Source organism: Topomyia yanbarensis, chromosome 2 (assembly GCF_030247195.1).
Source record: "Topomyia yanbarensis strain Yona2022 chromosome 2, ASM3024719v1, whole genome shotgun sequence".
Lineage (NCBI taxonomy): Eukaryota > Metazoa > Arthropoda > Insecta > Diptera > Culicidae > Topomyia > Topomyia yanbarensis.
This window is the reverse complement of record NC_080671.1, coordinates 461,502,364-461,519,767: the sequence shown is the minus strand read 5'-3', so window position 1 is coordinate 461,519,767 and position 17,404 is coordinate 461,502,364. Positions and strand designations below refer to the sequence as shown.

Sequence of the window (17,404 nt, the reverse complement as noted above, 5' to 3'; positions counted from 1 at the left end):
ACGAGAGATGAAACTTGTATTCAGGGGAAAGGGAAAAGTAGAGACCGATCGGGGAAAGGGAAATGAAAGAAAGAGAAATAATACTTAGCTTATATAGCGGCGTGTCCGGCTATTCTGGTATTCACTTCACCAGCCTGGGCACCGGCGAACAAAGACTGCCTCAAACAATGGTTGACCTTCACTGACAATATATATTCTTGTTCACTTTATGCACAGCACCAGAAAACGAACTGCTTCGATCGAGAGCTCGGAGAGTTATGCAAATTTTCACTTTGTTGACTGGTTACTAAGCGACTGGGCCCATAACCTATTGGACGACAAAGAAATAACAACTTGCTCAATCAACGGTGTAACAATGAATGAAACATTATTTTATTTTACATAGCGTCTACAAAATCATGGCAAACTATTGCTCTTGCTATCTTCAACAGAAATAGCGTAAATATTTGTTTTTGTTTTGTAAAATTCAGTCACGGTATCCTTGTCATTACCAAATCGATTTTCGATTTCATCACAATTTTAACTAAAAAATTAGTTGAGCTTTTGGTTTCGTCTAGTTAATATTTGGGCGAACTAAATTTTTGTTGAAAACAATAATCCAGCGTTGTTGGTTTGATGCTGTCAGTTTCAGTCTGAACATGAACGTTTCAGCCTTGCACAAAACTTAGAAAGCCTACCTGTGCTGAAGCTTGTCTCAGCTTGTAACGCTTGTTTTGGTTCAGACACAATTGCATATGCCGCTACACTACCTTTTCAGCCAAGACACAAACAACTAGAATTCAACTAATCTCATTGTTGAATTAAACTGCTTCATCGTAAAATACAACATAGAATATTTCAAACGTTTTGTTTCAGCGTCCGACGGATGAAGGTATGGAATTAAATTGTTGAAATACTCCGTATGCCAGTAATTCAGTCCTTAAATAGCCAAAGCTATTTAAGAACTGTTGGTAATTGATTGATGATTTCAATTTTAGATGAAAGGAATTTTTTTTTATTTCTTTTCTATTTAGTCAGCCAGCACTACAAAAAAAACTTCATACTTATTCCAGATCTAGTTTAGAATCTCAAAAGATGAAAAATAATTATCATATTGCATATTACATTCGTTAATAATTGAAATTTTACTATATAATCGATTAAATCCGAAATAGAATGATTTTGACAATTTTCGACAATACTTTCAACTTTCAGTATACAAGTATTGAAAACAATGTCAATCAAAATCATTCCTTTATTGAAATGTTTTTAAAGAAAAACTAGGTAAAACCAAAATGAGGTCCGTTGAATTTCTGATTTTTGTGTACTGGTTCAGGTAGTTGCGTCCGGGCTAAAACAAGCTTACCAAGCTGAGACAACTACCTACCTGTATAACCGTAATGCCCAGCGTGTATGAACATAGTTGCTGTCGCTACCTTGATGTATTTCTGTAAGGTGTGCATCTTGGCTACTTTGCTTACTTTAGTTACGTTTTTCATTTTTCTGTTAAAATCAACTAATTAGGAAAACAAGAATTTGTTTTGTTATTTTCTTCATCGAATGGTTTTCAGTGTGTTGTTTGGCTGTGCGCAGAGCACTATGTTGCCAGGTCCCAACTAATACATTCCCTTCGGGCCCGAGGTAGATCACCCTATGTGCCAGTCCGGGACGTCCTGGCAAGCCGTGACCACCCCTAAATTTTTCTTATCAACATCTTTTTGAAAACTATTGATGTCCAATTTTAATACATTTTCCCCTCTCATTCAGAGTAGAACCACGTCAACCTCTCCCTGTATCTACAATATGGCATTGCTTCACGAGTCTACTGATGCATACCTTTCTTGATAACCGTCCATCTAGAACATCATGACACACGTAACAAGAACATCATGACATCATCGGAGTGCCAATAATGGTCCGAAATATCGACCCTCCCCTCGCCCCAGCGATTACAGGATGGAAACCACTATAATAAAGTGTGCATATCCCCCACAATGATCAACCGACCAATGTCAATTTTACAAAATTTTGCAATATGTATCCCACTTCCTACCTTTTTCCTTTACTAACATAAGAGGGGAGCAAGCCGCCCCTAAATACGGCTTTCTCTTCCCCCACTAACAAATGAATTATCGGCCTCGTTAAGCTACCGTATTTGGGCCTAAATAAACTTAGATATATAACAAAAAAATCATCGATATATCACGTAAACTGACTGAACAACACTCGGTCGTGAACGAAGAGGTATCTTGTCTACGTATCCGCCTGGGAAGTAGAGATTGATGGTGTAGTCTCCAACAGGGCCCGTAATTCAGATATATGGGGTTGGCTCCTTCCAGATCCCTTTGCTTCAGTCAGTGAAAACTCTGGTTTGCAAGCAATACGTTCAGCATAAATCGAGGAGTATAAGAGCTTATTTTCAATCAGTCTCATGACGAGGCTTTCGCGGGATCTACTATTCCAAACTTTGTTTTCTAAACGGGGCTCGTCTACCTGGTTGCCTTTTTTGTCTCAGGGCATGCCGTTATTGCGAACAATTGGGCCATATAGCTACCCAATGTAAAAACCACGACTAATTTCTACGCTCACTTGTCCACTAAAGAGCGAATGTCTGACAGTCCCATTGAGGGAACATGTTCTGATGTACCTATAAATTTCCGAAAAAAACATTTCCTCTCCTAAGCAGCCTCGTAAAGGTCTGCGAGTGTCCTTTGATGGGTGCTATTACAAAACCGAAGTAAGTGGCTCCTCGTCTCGGAAACTAACAGGAATTTGCTCATGGGACATCAAAAACCCCAACTGTCCCTATATTTCATTCCCATGATTTTCCTAGGTTTAACACGAAGTATTAGATTAGCTTCCTACGTAGATCTTCCACAATTTTAGCATTATTAGCCAGGGCCGAATTAATCCTCAGTACCAGATATTGAAATTGTCTGTCAAGTCCGAATCAAAGGCAGACATTGTTCCCCTATACATCGCACCTCAGCTGGTTCAAGAAGACTTCAGCTCCCACGGTATGCCATAGGGTTTTCCTCACGTTGATAACCGATGTATCTTTCTGCATGATATTCGCGACTATTTCAATACGATCATGACTACTCTAGAACCGCGACCAAGCGTGTTTGATTTATCATTGTACTCGACCTCAATTAGTGTGCCTATTGATTGGAACAGCTACGCGTCCACTATATCCGAAACAATCGAATCAAAACAAGAAATTCCTCCGATGGAAGCATACAAGGATTTACCTGGATTCATTGTCGACACTGTGATTAAACGTTATTCGAAACTAGATGAGCATCTCGGGTGTAGTGGCGTCGTGGAGAACGGTCTCTGCGCTTACAGTGAAGGTTATCGCAACATCAAACATGTTGTCCTGTCGGGCGCCTAGTGCCCTAGCGCCAGATCTCCGTTAAACGATTCCCTTCGATCTCGTTTCAGTCGAAGACAAGGTAGCTATCCGCGACCTCCCTATATGTCTCTCATATACAGAGTTTTAAGTACGATAGATACCAAATTTAGTTATCTCTTGTTATTTGGTTGATATGCTAACAGCTACCTGGAAATCTGATCACCAAAGAGTTCCCAGCGGATCCAAGGAGGGAAGGCGGCGATCGGGTTCATGATGTCCTGTAGTATTCTTCCGTTTGCCAAAAAGCTGCAAGTTTAATTTCTTCTTTTCCCTAACATTGTTGTCCGCCCTCTCTTCACTTTCCCAGATACGGTCTCTGCTACTCTGATGTTGAAATCAATTCCTCTTGTGTAAATCTTTTGCTTTCCTTAAAATAAGCCTAATTGTGTGTCTTTTTGTTTCAATTGTTAATTAAATAATAGTTCGTGCTAAAAAAATTACACTGTGTATTTAGTCTTTGAAAATATTTCTAACTGCATCCTTCAGTCTGAATAAAAATACTCTAATATTTTTTCTACATATTGATCTGAATTCCTTGTTTTAAGATGTATGTAGATGTGTTATATTCCCCTTAGTATTACTAAAAAAAGTTTAAATTTTGAACAACTCGAGTTTCGAGTGGGTATTTCCCCTCTCTGTTATTTTCGAGTGGGTAGTACTACCCATACTACCCACGGTATCCGCCGGCCCTGTCACCTTTGTCCCGGGTGGGTAGTAAGATTCGGAGTGTTTTTTCTTCGTAGTTCAGCTATGGCGTGTGTAAGTGAAAATGAAAATTCCTTGATAATATCTGGTGGCTATTTGGAAACACCCTTTGTTAACAGGGCTGTACTGCAGATGATCGCATATTTGTCCCATTTTCTATGGGATTTCCTATCTTTATGGGACTGATTTTCAATCATGGGCAGTGTATGTCTGACGGCACAGCGAAAATGTGTTTGTTGAATACAGATACTACAAATGTTCCACAGCTAAGTACCAATTACTGTATTATTTTAAATTTCGTTGCATTAATTTTCCGTTCCTTGCTATAAAACCTTCCTTTCACGGGTACTGAAGCCCGCATGATAGTGTTGACTAAGGGGAAGGTAGTGGAGGTCGTTTTTGATATATCTCCGATGGCAAAAATAATGCCGATAAATCTCATTTTTGATGCTAATTATATCTAATACAACCGGCCCCAGGACGAAAAACAAGCCATTTAACATCATCGATATATCGCGTGATCTAGCTAAACAACACTCGACCGTGTACGAAAAAGTATTTTGTCTACGTACCCGCCCAGGAAGTATAGATTGCGGGTGTAGTCTCCGAGAAGGGCCTTAATTGCGAAATAGGGAGTGCTCCTTCCAAATCACTGTGCTTCATTCAGTGAAAATTCTGGTATGCATGCAATTGCGTTCAGCAAAAATCGAGGAGTAAAAGAAAACTTATCTTCCATCAGCTTCATTTCAAGCCTATCGCCGGATTTGTTTTTCTAAAATTTGTTCTTTTTAACGGGGCTCGTCTATTTGTTCGCCTTTTTGTACTACGTGGCATGGACTGCCGTCGTTGCAAACAACGAGCCCATTGTAGAAATAAAGGACGGTATGGAATATGCGGTGTGGAAAATGTCGCTTATTAAATCCGAATCATAGATTTATTGATATTGTTTCCATATACATCGCACCTCAGCTGGTTCTAGAAGACTTCAATTCCCACGCCATGTCATGACCGATATACTTACTGCGTGATATTCGCGACAGTTTCATCTTGAATACAGTGGAAATGAAACGGCAAAACACGTTAGATTTATCGTTGTACTCTACCTCATTATTGTGCTCATTGATCGAAAGAGCAACGCGTCCACTATATAGCCGAAACAATAGAATCAAAATAAGAAATTCCTATGGTGTAAGTGTCCAACGTTTTGACTGGCTGCTTTTTCTACACTGCGATTAAAGGTCAGACGAAACGAATATCCTGCGCTAACAACCGTGGATGGTTTACCATTCCGTTATTGTCAGAGAGTGCTCAGAATTGTATGCGGAAAGGTCCTATGAGGACTTTTTGAACGTCGGATCGCCCAATTTTTTTCGAATACTCTCGACGCTAGAAACGCAAATAAAAAACTTGATGAAAACTGAAAAACGTGGTTATTGGCACCGGTTTGTCAACGGATTAACGAGAGAAACAATATTTCGTCTGACAGCAGGGCCTTACGCTGTGTACTTAATTCGATCTTTGATCGGAATACACGGAACTGAGAATCCTTTATCGGCGACAAAAACATCCCACGTAGATTCACATTCAAATGATAGACGTTTCGCGATGAAATTATAATAATGTATATAAACGTAATAATTGTTCTTCAAATACACAAGTTCATCTGACAGCAAAGATACTCACGCTAAGCATTCTTTCCACTAAACTTATGGTTTTATATTTACCTACAACCATGTCCACATCGTTACAGTTCCCAGTAGACACTTCGATCGATGGAGCATGGAAGCCACTCCTTATTTTCCTGAATAAAATATGGGTGTTCCTAGATTCTTTATGCTAAAATCGTTCCTGATTGCCTGATACAAATATTAGTTAGAGTTATTTCGCATTGTTCTTTTACGGGTAACGAGAAAAGTGGTACTTAGATTAGAATAGTAATAAGAAGGCGGACACTTAGGAATTAGAAGGTAATATTTGTGAAAGATCGCACAGCTTTAACGATTTTTTTTAGTATTGCTTGTCAGAGAACGCTCGAAAATTGGCAAATTTGATGGGATAATGGAAGTTTAGGAATCTCAAAGGCATCAACCAACCTTGGTTAAAAAGGAAGGATGGAGGTCGTGACTTCTTTCGGGTGGCATCTCGGGTCATGTCCAATCATTATATGTTGAATTCGCATCTCTGGCGTATTGGGGTCGAGAAGAGCGTCCTCTACACTCGCGGTTACGACTATCGCGACATTAAACATGTTGTCGGGTCGTGCTTCTAGTGTTCTACACGTCAAAAAATCTGAATGTTACCGTTGAGGTAATCCCAAACTTGCCACAATCTAACAAACCGTAATTGACGAAATGACTAAATATAACCATGTACTTTCCATGCGTAGTGCCATAAATTACACTCTTCAACATTCTAAACAAACTCCATATGTGGAGTAAAATTACGGGACTCGTAAAATTCAACAACATGTAAAATTAAAATCAAACGTAGAACTATGTCATTTTTGATACTCGTATATGTCATGATCAGGAGACGTTTATGCGATTTTTTCAAGGTGTGTAGCGCCAGATCTCCGGTTAATGAACACCTTCGGTCTGGTTCTAGTCCGAGATGTACAGGCCATCCTTCAAATTTATTTATATCTTCTCTTTTGGTTGACTTGCTAACAGCTACCTGCAAATGTGGTCCCAAGAGTTCCCAGCAGATCCAAGGAGACCAGTCGGCGATCCGGTTCATGATGCCCTGATAGTGATCTTCCGTTTACCACAAAGCTACGAGTTTAATTTCTTTTTTCCCCTGTCATTTTTGTCCGCCCTCTGCTCGCTTTCTCTGATACGGTCTTTGCTACTGATGTTGGAATCAACAATCTTTTGCCTTCCTTATAAAAAGTCTACTGATTATCTAGTGATTGTTTCTCCTTGTTTCAATTTTTAATCAAATGATTGTTCATGTTAAAAAATTACAAATTGTATATATTGTCCTTGTAAAGATTTCTAACTACATCCCATGGTCTGAATAAAATTGTATTAATATTTTTTGTCTATCGATCTGAACCCCTTATTTTAAGATGTAGATGGGCCAAAATGAATTCCCATAAGTATATATATGAAAAATAATTCCAAATTTCAAACAGATCCTAATTATTATCCTATATTCTCAAGAAATTCAAATTGTAAGGCAAAGAAATTTGTATCTGAATAAAAATATGGAAATGTTTTACATCGAGGATTTCCAATGCAAGAATTTTGTGCGCAAGACACATACGTGGTTAATCTCAGGTTTCAGTATGTTCCAAACTTTCGAGTGGGTAAAACCCCCCTCGGAAATTTTGGAGTGACTAGTACTACCCATACTACCCACGCATTCCGCCGGCCCTGACTACAGTAGTGCCCATTTTATACCGCTCAAAGTCTACTCCAGTTACTATAAAACGAGCGTGCATGGAAGAGTCGGCATCTCACTCAATCGTTCGTGAAGTAACAATACATTACAGAGTCGTCGTTCATAAGGTACTCATAATAATTCCAAAGCTTGTGCACGATAAATATTATTTATACTACGAAATCTTCAAGAACATAGTTATTATCGCTTTTTTTGTACAAATGTCTCAATACAGTTAAAGTTATCACTATACGCTATATTGTATTATTCTTAGAATGTCGTGTTTCGCCGGATGAAAGAAACAAGGAATAATAGACTGGTTCATATAGCGTTTGGTTCAATTAAACATAAGTAACACTCCCGACAGCCAGATGTCCGGAGCTGAAGTTGCACTTTTACGAACCGCATTAATTCTACAAAAGATAAATCTATTTTAAATTTTCGGCAACCGGTTGCCCAGAGTAATAAACACATGATAACACTTGAACTTGTGTAGGTCGCATCACCTATCAAGGTGAATCCAGATTTGTGTAACGCTTTACTCCATCTCACTAACAAAAACTCATTCCCGTGACAAACGTGGAGATGCAGAGGTATACACCGTCTTCATAACAACGTCTGTCACACTAACAATCCTCTTCTTCCTCGATGAAAACAAACGTCGCGTTTTATTTATAACCGCATCAGATAATCTAGCGTTCTACCAAAACAAAAGCATGCTCAATTATTCAGTCGGTAGCATGACGACAAGTATCAAATAGAACTAATAGAACATCCAACAAAACTTTTAAACAATCTCGGTAGCCGGCCCAGAGCAAAAAGAAAACGATAATGCTTATTAATAATCTTCCCCTTCCCGTGATGCATGTGGAGATGCAGAGAATTCCTCGGTCTCTAGCAGAGACATGTATCGGACTAACATCCCTTCCTCTCCCAGTGGGTCTGCATTCAGATTTAGCCGACGTCGGTATTGATCAGCACGCAGGGATTAGGAGAGATTGCACAATGTGGATTAGTATGGTATTCCCAAGCATGCTATTCCAAAGAATCGGTCCTAGTCAATAGCGGAGTAGCAACACACGGGCGGTCTCGTATGCTTATGCTTCATTACGACTTACTAAGCATAACCAGTGGTGATCATAACAATAAATAAATCGTGTGCGGAAGTGATTGCTTGGAATCGGCATTCTAGTATTAACTAAAAATCGGCATTCTGTTATACTAAATCGTCACGCGATTGAATTAAAATATAAGCAGTGCTCCTTATAGCCGGCTATCCGGAGTTCAAGTTGATTATTTTGCTAATCGTATTAATACATCAAATGATAAATTTCCCAAATTCTCGGCAGCCGGCTGCCCAGAGCAATTATTACATGATAACGCTATTGGTACACTTACTAACTACTCTCACCTTCCCGTGATACATGTGGAGATGCAGAGGATTCCTCGGTTTCTAGTAGCAACATGTATCGGACTAACATTCCTTCCTTCCCCAGAAGATCTGCATTTGGACGTGGTCGGCGTCGGTATTGATCAGCATGCAGGGAGCAATATAGATTGCACAATGTGGCTCATCATGTTATTCCCAAACATGTTGTTCCAATGAATAATTTGTAATCTCAATTGGTTCTGGTCAATAACGGAGTAGCAACTACGGGCGATGTCTTATGCTTATGCTTATATCCTGAAACAATATTGAAAAGTTTTATGATGACGCCGTAATAATCGAAAGAGAAAGTAAACAAAGAGAGGCTCTCATTTGCACTTAGGACCATTTGACATGTTTGTCGAGAAATGTCCGAACTATCCGAGAGATGCGGTACGAATGAGTTGAAGCATGTTAACGCAGTTACCTGCTGTTTGTTGAGATGCTTATATTTGGTGGTGAAGCATTAGCTGCGTTTTTCACCGCAGTTTGGTGAATCAGTCATTCTGTCTTCTCTCGCGTTTCTTGGTCTTGTGGGGTCACGGTGGTGTATCCGTCCTCTTTAGCATTTGCATTCTCGTTGGTATCGTTTGCTGTTGGCTTCGAGGAACGGAATGCAGTGGATATTGAATAATCTTCGCAGGGTGCAGGATGGAAGGATACCTTGATCTGTAGTAGGAAAATATATCAGAATTTCATTCCTTCCTTCTTCGCTAGAATTGCATTCGGTAAGACCGGTATCGGTATTAATCAGCCTGCAGAGATCAATATAGATTGTACAATGTGAATCAATGTTATTACCAAGCAAGTTGTCCCATAGATAATTTTACAATCTCAATTTGCTCTGATCGATAACGCAATAGCAGCACATGGGTGATGTGACTAATGCTTATTCAGCTCCTTTAAACAAACAATCGGAGTACTGACATTTGGACAACACTGTATGTGAATCGAACGATCCCAGCCAAGCAAATTATCGACTTATTCGTCTCTTCGAGTGAAACATTATGGTCAAAGTGCTGCAATTATTACCCCATTTCTATCTGATATTTGCCTTAGGTGTGATATAAGATATTCAACATGTTTTCATCCAGTACAGGTCTCATTGAATCGCACATTAAAAACCTCTAGTATCGGTGCAACGGTTTCCATCAAATGCTCACAACTTTACCGCACTATATCAATTCACACTTTCGCCGTTTTCTGTTAAGCTCGGGGTGGCAATTGATCCAACTCAAAGTCATGGCCTGCTGTCGGAGGTTTATTGAAGTTTGCCTTCTTTCCACTCCAAGCTTTCAGCACGCTGTGATTAGATCTAATCAAACAGAAATTCAAACAATCATAAAACTTACAAAACACTGCGGGTTCAGCGAACTCATCTGCCACTTACCGATCGATCGATCGAATCGGATTGAATCATGTCGGTCGGTATCGGGCGATGCTATCGGGCGAGGCCAGCAAAATATGAGATTCGATCAGAAAGTATTAAATTTCCCAAAAATTAACCTAACAAATCAACGGTACGAATCGCAAAAATTGCGCCGCATAATGAGATCTCGTTTTTCGCATTTTTGCCAATCGGTGTGAACTACTGCGTAAACTAATTTATTACTAAAATGTGGGTCTAGATCGATGATTGATACCCCGGGGAAAAACTGCGTTTATGCAAAAGCAATCGGGTGAATGTAAGATGAAACAGCGGTTCATCAGTTGAAGAACTAAACGTACAATTACTGCCCCATTCAGTTCTTTCGGACTGCTAAGTCAACAGCCGAATTAGCCGACCCGGCGCTTAGCGAATTAGGTTGTTAAAATAGTACACGAATATCATTGCTTCGAGCATTCACCCAATTTGTGCGCCTGTTTGATCCCAATCCCAGTGGTGCAGTGATAAAAAAGTATTTCTCACTGGCCCAAAGTAGGCCAAGCGGTTAAACCTAGCCGACTGGCTCCGGCTGCACCCACCATCTCTCACCATTCTGTATAGTAAGCCGATCATCGTGCTGTACTGATCTAGTAGGGGGCATTTAGCGAATGGTGAGAAAGAAACGAGTAAATCGGTGAGGTGGAAAATTAAATTAATTTCATCACCTTTTCGGTTGGCTGATTTCGGGATTTTTTTTCGACTAATGGTGTGATGAGCGGGATTAGGGCAACCCCCGTTTTCCGGTGTTTTAATTAATAGCTGCTAGACAGCATCATCGGAAAAGGAATATGATCGATTACTCTGATGAAGAAATTAACGTTGCACTGGATCCTGTCAGCAGTAGATTGATGAATAACTCTAAAGGTTATTGACATAATGATTTAAGAAACCGTTCCCCGTTCTAAACAAGTTACACCACATAAAACGACTATGGTACTTTAAATACAGCTAAACGATGCAGGCAAGCGGATGATGATAATGACGAGAACTATCCCGCCTAACGATTATCAGTGCTCCAATCTGTTCACACCGATGCATGTGAGGAGAAAAAAACAGATTAAAACTGTTGCATTTTTTTTCTCTCATATACAAGTATATTATGATCATCAGCGCACCATAAAGCGGAAAACAATGACGCTTATCATCCAACTGCATTCAGTTACCATGAATCAGATGAAACCGGTTGGACATAAAACGAGTGGCTGCGTACTTTCAGTACATAACTACCATCAGCTCTCTTGGCCCTTGCATTATCGATCGCAGTATGCAGTGATTATGGTTTCCTATACCAACCTCTGCTAGTGTTGTTAGGCGTTTCTCCTTCGAACGGGCTCCGGTTCTACTGTCTCTCGCGACAAACCCGGACCTAACTGGAACCGATTCTCGCATAAGGTGTTGTAGATCGCAAAGAAAGAGGTGACATAAGCAAAGTGAAAGAAAGCTCTCGCTTGGAAGACTTAAATGCGCGATGACAGGGAACCTGGCCGATCCCGTCGTTCGCTGGATGACACAATGTATGATCAGCTTTAGGAGAGAGGAAGAATTATACTAAGGGAAGAGATATTATGGATAATTATAACATATACATATTTACCTAGCAGTGGTAGGTGGTTTTTGCACGTCGGGTACAGATGAAATACTAGTTCGGCAAAAATTGTAGATAGGGCTTGTGAGACCATTCCGTTCCTCCCTGAACATTGCGGTCGGGTGAAAGACTGTCGTTAGCTATAAGTACGCGAACCTGTCGTCATTTCTCCAGTTCCCGAACAGCCTTTCGCGTTTCGTCTAGCGTGGTTTCGCAGCTTATTCGTAAACTCATTGCATTGTTTTTTTTAATCTAAGAATGTGTCAGGACAATAGATTGTAACAAAAACTTAAGTAACCGCAAAGACCAAATTTTACTTTATTTGAAAAACGTTTGTTACTCGCCTACTTCGATTGCAGTTTTTACCATTGCCACTGTGCGAAAATGTGACCAAAAAGTATGCATAAAGTGATTCAAATTTGAAAATTTCAGAGTATTATGCATACTTTTTTTTAAAAGAAATTTATTCTCTATGCTGAAATTGTGCCTTAAGATGTCGAATAAATATTATGCATTTTCCTCAATATACTATACCACAAACGTTCAAGCATTATGCGCTGCTCAACGCAAAAATATGTAACGTTGCAACATGAAAGGATACAATACGATTCTGATACAATGCATAAAACAAACATTCTGCACTCAATTATACGTCTGGTCTAGTTTAGTCTAGTCTACACATACACAGCCAATACATGTAGGGATCCTGGAAAATTGCAGACGTTCGCCTACAATTTTCCTTGTCAATATTAATGTTTGTGGTACATATGATAGGTGACACAATCATTAAAGCGGTCAGGTCAACTGTGCAGCGTACAAATTGAAGATGATTCAAAATTATACTGCAATTAAATTATTCATTTAATGAAGAATTTAATCAACGAACTATTTCAAACCTTGAATAAGGAAGAAACGTGGACAACCGTACCAACCGTTTCAATTTGATGGGGATTTGATAAATCGTTGGGAGTGACTTGACTAAGAGGGTTAATGTAACTCCTTCAGTCATAGGTTCCTGGGATGGGGTGGGAGAGAAGTATTTAACCCTGTCCTGGCTAATGAGTCTAGGTTATAGCGCCTTCACCCAAAACGTACCCGGTAAGATTCGCTTACATTAATGCAATAAATACGAGCGAAAATTGCAAGCGTTCTGGTAATGTGCGAAAATTGCAAGAAGCTTCCTTGCATGCAATGCAAGAAACAGAAAAACCGAATTTTGCCTATGTATTAGCGATGTATGTGTATTGGTGACCAATATGCGTAAGAAAAAAAGGCTGTTGGCATTGAAAAATGTACCCCCGCACAAACAGATCGCTAAGCAATACTTTATCCACCCAACCATACTACCAGATAGTAATAAGTGGATAAAAGTCATATATAAACAGATGATTTCACGATTAATGAAAAAAGTAAAACACGCAGCCAGATTTGAACTTAGGTCCTTGCGCTTCATAGCGCTAACTATAAGCACTGATCTGTCCTTACACATAAGAACAGGACGTTAAAACTCGTACAGTTGTCACATCCGCAATTTGATGCCGTCTCGTGTGTAATGAATAAACCACAAAACTGCGTTTGATGATGTTGGTGAGGAATGAATAAAAAGTAGACGGAAAATAAAAACTCGCCGTGCGTTGCTATACCAACCAGCATAGGCATGTAAATGTGGTGGTAATCCTTTGACAGTGTGTTGAAGAAACGTATGTACGTATAGCGAGAGATGAAGTGATTTTATATGCTTGCAACAATTGCAAGCGGCTTTAACTGCAAAATTGCAAGCGATGCTAACATTATTTGCAAGTGATTGTCGCTTGCAATCATTGCAAGAGATTTTTGTTTTGGGTGTTTACTCGCTCTATTTCTGCACTCAATTATATGTATCGACAAACTTTAGGAACGCAGTTTGTACAAATGAGAACTGCAGGGTATAGTAGAAAGGTCCAAAAAAGCTTTATTGTTACTGGAATTAGGAAGCTCTATTGTTGTAGAAATACGATGTTCATAATTTGTATTACCTGCATTTAATATGTGCTAATTGGCTAATTATATTAATAAAATAAGGGTATTATCAATATTCATTAAGCAGTTGATCCACAACACCCGAAGTGGTTAGGTCTGTTCCTCATTTGGGGCCTTCGATGCAATTCTGCACCCAAAATCCGACGGGCGAGATTGTGTCACTTTTGGGTAAGGTTCTATTACCTTTAGGATACAGATCAATCACTCGGAGTGATCGGTTGAGTTTACGTTTTTTTGCTCTGGCCCAGATCGCCCGGAAAAAAACGCCAACCGGATCTTTCTTCCAATCTCGGCCTCTACCATCCGGCTCCAATCGCTGGAGTATTTCGCTACCCCAGCGATAGTTTACGCGAGTGCAGTGTTCAATCTTCCGATCAGTAGGATGCGAATTTCAAATCGCTAAACCGCGACCGCACCTCCACCGAACCAAATCTTCAAATTAAGTGAAAAACTTGCATCCCCATTGAATTGCTGACTGTCAGCGATTTGTATGAGTGTGAAGCAGCGAACCCTAACATACCGTGTGAGACTGACTTGGATGCTCACCCTTTCGCTCCTCTGCCACGCCACGAGGCATCGATAGCTAAGTCCCATCATACTACGCTACGACCCTTCCATCTTGGCATGAGGCAGTCCACATATACGCCCATACACTCGCTCTTCTGCCTTGGTTTACCCCTAACGCGGTTGCCAGTCGCTGCGTTGAACCTGCTTCAGCATGAACAGACCATTCACTCACTTTTCTGCGCTCGGCCTTTTTCGCTCCAACTAACCAATCACTAGTTAGTCGTGCCCGTCAGCCGAGACTGCGTTCCACTTCTCCACCGATTGACACATCCGCTGAATAAGGGTATCAGGGGTTGTGTCCCAGCCGCAGACGTCAAGCATTGCTCTTCTTTCGATGTCGAAACGAGGACATACGAACAGTATGTGTTCGGCAGTTTCGTCTACACCTAGGCAGTCAGGGCAGGCGAAGACCTCCGCGTGCCCGAACCTGTGGAGGTACTGTCGGAAGCAGTCATGGCCTGACAGGAATTGTGTCAGATGGAAGTAAACTTCCCCACCCAGCTCGATATGTTTGGTATCAGCCGGTGGGTCCACCTATCTTTCGAGGATTTATCCCACTCGCGCTGCCATCTGGCGACCGAAGCCACCCTGGTGCGCTCGCGGGCTCCCCTATTTCCACGTAGCTCAAAGCACTCCTCATCTTCCCGAATGACCAGCCCGACTGGCATCATGCTCGCTATCACGCAGGATGCATCGTGTGATACCGTGCGGTAGGCAGACATCATTCTGAGGTACATCACGCGGTAGGTGCTCTCCAGTCTCAGTGCTCTTGATCATGACGGGCCGCCGTATCTGAGGATAGATACGGCAACGCCTGCCAGTAGCTTACTGTTGGACATCATCCTCGATAGTGCCGGAACAGCAGTCAAAGCTCTCTTGCACGTATAGTCGACGTGGCTGCCGAAGGTCAGCTTGTCGTCTATAATGACTCCGAGAGACTTCAGACTCCGCTGTGAGGTGATCACGACTTCTCCCACATGGATAACTGCATGTTGTGCCGACTTACGGTTGTTGACGAAACTACCTCCGTCTTATGCTGAGCGAGCTCCAGGCCTCTCGCGCTCATCCATTCCTCCACCGTGTTGATCGCGTGTTCTGCAGTTAGTTCTACCTCAAGGATTGACTCCCCGTAGACCTCCAAGGTTACGTCGTCGGTTACGATCTTGACCCCAGGAGTGAACTTCAGTCTCAGAACCCCGTCATACATGAGGTTCCATAGCACCGGGCCTAGGATCGAGCCCTGCAGGACTCCGGCGGTAATCGGAACCCTTTTCTGACCGGCATCGGTCTCGTATAGCAGTACGCGGTTCTGGAAGTAGCTTTCCAGGATCCAGTACAGACCCACCGGTAGGCTAAGCCTGTGTAACGAGAGCGCGATGGCATTCCAGCTTGCGCTGTTGAATGCGTTCTTCCGTCAAGTGTCACCAATGTACAATATCGAATGCCTCGCCTTTTTCGTTGGATCGCTATCTCGGCAGTCTTTATCACTGAGTTGATAGCGTCCACCGTGGACTTACCCTTCCGAAAGCCAAACTGGTTGCTTGACAGACCGTCCGTACCTTCTGCGTACGGGGTTAGCCTGTTGAGGATGATCCTCTCAAACAATTTGCCAGTCGTGTCGTTCCGGGCTTCGGCAACAACACCAATTTCTACCTTTTCCATCTATCGGGGAAACGGCACTCGTCAAGGCATCTCTGCATAGCTAGCCTGAACATGTTCGGGTTCGCTATGATCGCTGCCTTGAGAGCGCTGTTTGGAACTCCATCCGGCCCTGGAGCTTTGTTCATTGCTAGGGAATTAGCCACTGCGAGTAGTTCTTCATATCATGATTCTGTAGGCGTCAACCCACGGATTCGCGTTGGCACTCTCACACAGGTTGTCGAAACACGCTCTCTTGCTGTTTTTAATGGCCTTGTTAAGGGCCAATTTCGCAGCTCGAAACACTTCACGGCGGTTCTCTTTTGCATCCTACGTCTAGCTCTGAGGCAGGCTGATCGTAGAGCTGCAATCTCGGCACTCCACCAGTATTCCGGGCATCTGCCGTTTCTTGGCAGGGTTTTTCTCGGCATAGTGGCGTCGGCGATAGAACGGCTACCAGCGCATCCCCGCTTAGACTCTCGGTGTTGGCTTCCAGTCCCAGGGCCGCGGTGAAAGCTTCGCTGTCGAAGTGATTGGACTTCCACCCGCGTACCTGATAGGGATCTCCCGCCCTCGGATACTGCACACCATAGTTGATCCTAAAGCGGATTGCTAAATGATCACACAGTTGATCTTGGCAATCGCAACACCCTCGGCGGAGAGTGTATTACCTCTTGAACCGGGAACCGTCTCGTTGTACAGATTGCCACCATCCCAGGCTCGTCCGACACCCAATTGCCGGCAGGGATGTTGTACGGGTCTGATAGGAGGGCGACATCTGTCCTCGACTCCGACACCGACTGCCACAGCTGCTGTTGGGCTGCTGCACAATGGTTAAGATTTAGCTGTGTGACGTTCACGGCTTCTTCTTATTTGCCTCACCGAAGGGACACGAAGGTCCGCCCATAGCATGATTACGGGCTTGCTTCTTAGCGGTGCAGATAAGGCATTTATGCGCCTTAGTGCAGCCCCGCTCCTTATGCCCCTCCTCGCCGCAGCGACGACATAGTTTGCTCCTGTCTGTACCCTTACATTCGTAAGATTTATGGCCGGACTCAAGGCACCGATAGCACCTATCCACTGAAGGCGGCTAGGGTATGCTAATTGGGCATACCGACCAGCCGATCTTCAGCTTACCTTTCTCGGTTACCTTTTTGGCATCCGCCTTGGGTGCCGGAGGGCCCACCACTCAAGCGCACAGAGGCCCGCTCGATTGTCACGTCGCATTGCTGCTTGACGGCTGCGACGACATCTTTTGCGGTC

At 42.2% G+C, this 17,404-nt stretch overlaps 1 protein-coding gene across 2 annotated transcripts in view; it reads right to left on the bottom strand.

Annotated features, from left to right (window-relative positions):
- The window catches only part of LOC131686017 (ketohexokinase-like), a 96,532-nt gene that overhangs the window by 54,449 nt on the left and 24,679 nt on the right, over window positions 1-17,404 (bottom strand). The window contains exons 3-4 of one of the 2 annotated variants that reach the window (XM_058970124.1): window positions 9,334-9,575; window positions 8,892-9,164 (exon numbers count right to left, since the gene is read on the bottom strand). The exons of the other annotated variant lie outside the window; for it this stretch is intronic. The gene's annotated coding sequence lies outside the window, so the exon portion shown is untranslated. The remainder of the gene's footprint in view (window positions 1-8,891; window positions 9,165-9,333; window positions 9,576-17,404) is intronic. 2 annotated transcript variants of the gene reach the window in all.